The sequence below is a fragment of the Odocoileus virginianus genome, chromosome 1, assembly GCF_023699985.2.
Source record: "Odocoileus virginianus isolate 20LAN1187 ecotype Illinois chromosome 1, Ovbor_1.2, whole genome shotgun sequence".
Taxonomy (NCBI): domain Eukaryota; kingdom Metazoa; phylum Chordata; class Mammalia; order Artiodactyla; family Cervidae; genus Odocoileus; species Odocoileus virginianus.
In genome coordinates this window covers 99,384,066-99,387,827 of record NC_069674.1, presented here as the reverse complement: position 1 = coordinate 99,387,827, position 3,762 = coordinate 99,384,066, and the positions used below count along the sequence as shown (strand labels likewise).

The following is a 3,762-nucleotide window of genomic DNA, read 5'->3' as shown; positions in this document are numbered from 1 at the left end:
ATATTCTGCATCTCCAACCAATTACTGGGAACTCAAAGGAGGCATACCTTCCTGCCTTGGTGGAGGTCATAGTTTAGTGGGAGAGGGAGGCACATGAACAAGCATGCGCAGTGTTATCTGTCAAGGGCTGAGAACTTTGAATTTTACTCTGTATGGGCTGGAGCGCTCCTAAAGCCTTTTAAGAAGGGAGAATCAATGCTTCACAAAGGTCACTGGCTGTGGGAGGGTGAGTTGGGTGGAGTCTACTTCCCAAGTCTCCTCAGAAGAAGATGTGAACAAGGCTGAGGCAGTCGGGAGAGAGGGCAGGGAGTGGATTTAAGGAATTTCAGAGATTGAATGGATGGAAATAGGTGGCCGATAAGATGTGGGGGAGAGGAGGAGTTGAAGAAGACTTGGGTTGTTGAAATGGGTAAATGGGGATATACTCTGGGATAAATGGGAGAGGAACAGATTGGGGTAGCATGGACAGAGGATTGATGAGCACCATTGATGTGCTCCAAGCCCAGGAGAAAACTGCAGACAGGTTTTTAATGCTCAGGAGCAAGGTCTTGTCTGGACATGGAGATGTGGGGTGCATTAGCAGAGAGCTGTGTAGGATCTTCAGGGAGGGTTGACATTGCCCCCTGAAGTGAGGTGACATATGTAAAAGTCCTGAGAGGCTGAGAAGCAAGTTAAAAAGTGGGAGGTGGAGGTACCCGGCTCCCTATCATGCCGCCATGATGGGTCATCGTCCGGTGCTCATCCTTAGCCAGAACACAAAGCGTGAATCTGGAAGAAAAGTTCAATCTGGAAACATCAATGCTGCCAAGACTATCGCAGATATCATCTGAACATGTTTGGGACCCAAGTCTATGATGAAGATGCTTTTGGACCCCATGGGAGGCATTGTGATGACCAATGATGGCAATGCCATTCTTCGAGAGATTCAAGTACAGCATCCAGCGGCCAAGTCCATGATTGAAATTAGCCGGACACAGGATGAAGAGGTTGGAGATGGGACCACGTCAGTAATTATTCTTGCTGGGGAGATGCTGTCTGTGGCTGAGCACTTCCTGGAGCAGCAGATGCACCCGACAGTGGTGATCAGTGCTTACCGCCGGGCACTGGGTGATATGATCAGCACCCTTGAGAAAATAAGTATCCCTGTCGACACCAGTAACTGAGATACAATGCTGAACATCATTAACAGCTCCATTACTACCAAAGTAATCAGTCGGTGGTCGTCTTTGGCTTGCAACATTGCCCTGGATGCTGTCAAACCTGTACAGTTTGAGGAGAATGGCTGGAAAGAGATTGACATCAAGAAATATGCAAGGGTAGAAAAGATACCTGGGGGCATCATTGAAGACTCGTGTGTTTTACATGGAGTCATGATGAACAAGGATGTGACCCATCCACGAATGTGACGCTATATCAAGAACCCTCGCATTGTGTTGCTGGATTCTTCTCTGGAATATAAGAAAGGAGAGAGCCAGACTGACATTGAGATCACACGAGAGGAAGACTTCACCCGAATTCTTCAAATGGAAGAAGGTACATTCAGCAGCTCTGTGAGGACATTATCCAGCTGAAGCCAGATGTGGTCATCACAGAGAAGGGCATCTCCGATTTAGCTCAGCACTACCTCATGGGAGCAGATATCACAGCCATCCGCAGAGTCTGGAAGACAGATAATAATCGCATTGCTAGAGCCTGTGGGGCCCGGATAGTCAGCTGGCCAGAGGAACTGAGAGAAGAGGATGTTGGAACAGGGGCAGGCCTGTTGGAAATCAAGAAAATTGGAGATGAGTACTTTACATTCATCACTGAATGCAAAGACCCCAAGGCCTGCACAATTCTTCTCCGTGGGGCCAGCAAAGAGATTCTCTCGGAAGTAGAACTCAACCTCCAGGATGCCATGCAAGTGTGCCGCAATGTTCTTCTGGACCCTCAGCTGGTGCCAGGGGGTGGGGCTTCTGAGATGGCTGTGGCTCATGCCTTGACAGAAAAATCCAAAGCCATGACTGGTGTGGAACAGTGGCCATATCGGGCTGTTGCTCAAGCCCTAGAGGTCATCCCTCGCACCCTTATCCAGAACTGTGGAGCCAGCACCATCTGTCTACTTACCTCCCTTCGGGCCGAGCATACCCAGGAGAACTGTGAAACTTGGGGTGTAAACGGTGAGACAGGCACTTTGGTGGACATGAAAGAACTGGACATCTGGGAACCATTGGCTGTCAAGCTGCAAACGTATAAGACAGCAGTAGAGACGGCAGTTCTGCTGCTGCGGATTGATGACATCATCTCAGGCCACAAAAAGAAGGGTGACGACCAGAGCCGGCAGGGTGGAGCTCCTGATGCTGGCCAGGAGTGAGCAGTGGACAAGGAAACCTCAACACACAGAGCCAACAGAGTCTGCCCCTTCCCTGAGCCAGACTGCCAGGGACACTGTGGATATCTTTGTTTGGAAGGGATCAGGTTGAGGGGCAGCCCCAGTCTCTTTCTGTCCCAGCTCAGTTTGCAAAAGGCACTGACATGTAATTCTTCTCTCTTGTAAGCTTTCCATTTAGTTTGCTTCTGATGATTAAATCTAAGTCATTTGAAAAAAAAAAAGTGGGAGGTGGGATGGAGAATGAGTTGTTGAACTGAGTTCTAGGGATCACCTTAAACTAGGGAGAGCAGATACTGGCATAGAGATGACCACTTTTTTTTTTCTCTTTCTCCTAAATCTGAATATGGCCTTGAGGTTCTTTATACTACAGTGTTAGGCAGTCATTCCCTGACCACAGAGAATAAAACCTGTTTGTTATCGGACTGGGAACAATGTGAATGGTGAAAGTGGTTGGAAAGAAATCTCCAGAGTCATCTGTGTTTGGCATAAAACAGGCCCTTCCTAGCACTTGGCAGGAGTGCTCTGGAGCAGCTCACTGCCTTGTCTCCAGTATCTATTTGATCTCATTAGGCCCTTGAGCCCTGAGTTATGTGGTCACTTTGAGAAGCTCAGGCTTCCTAGTCAACCTTCATCCTCCAGACTCTTCCCATATGTCTGGGTACTTTCGCTCAGCTCTCTATCCTCCCCTGCCCACACCTTCTAAAACACTTCTGTTATGTCCTCTGAAACCAACAGTCCATCATTAACAAAATCCCCTATATCCCCAAACGTCTTCTCTAAATACCCTCTTCAACTTTCTCTGTTATTTGTGCGTGTATACATGCTCAGTCACTGCAGTCGTGTCCAACTCTGCAACCCTATGGACTGTGGCCCTCCAGGCTCCTCTGTCCATGGGGTTCTCCAGGCAAGAACACTGAGATGAGTTGCCTTGTCCTCCTCCAGGGAATCTTCCCAACTCAAGAATTGAACCCGTGTCTCTTATGTCTCCTGCTTTGGCAGGCAGGTTCTTTACCACCAGCACCACATGGCCCCCAACTTCAGGATACTTTCCTGCCTGTCCTAGACGGTTCTGCTCCAGCTCCCTTTTATACCGTACTGCCAAAATGCTTGGCAGTTTTAACATCCTTGTGGGTAACCTTTCCAGACTCACCTTTTCAGTTCTATGACTACTTTTCCTCCAGTGGCCGTGTCTCTACCTTACTTGGCTGCCTACTCCTATGGTTGTACTTTTAATATTTTGCAATCACCAGTAATCACAATACTTCTACAGTCTCAGTTCTAACATTTCATTTTCCAGCCACCATCCCTTATCTTTTAGCTCACTACCTCTGGTTCTCCACTTTTTGAAAAATTCTTTGACCTTCTTTGATGTCCTAACTCCTTTCTAAAAT

The 3,762-nt window shown here is 47.9% G+C and overlaps 1 pseudogene; it reads left to right on the top strand.

The window, feature by feature from the left end:
• The first annotated feature begins 711 nt into the window (after positions 1-711).
• LOC110130571 (T-complex protein 1 subunit gamma pseudogene) lies at positions 712-2,592 on the top strand (annotated as a pseudogene).
• The last annotated feature ends 1,170 nt before the right edge of the window (positions 2,593-3,762 follow it).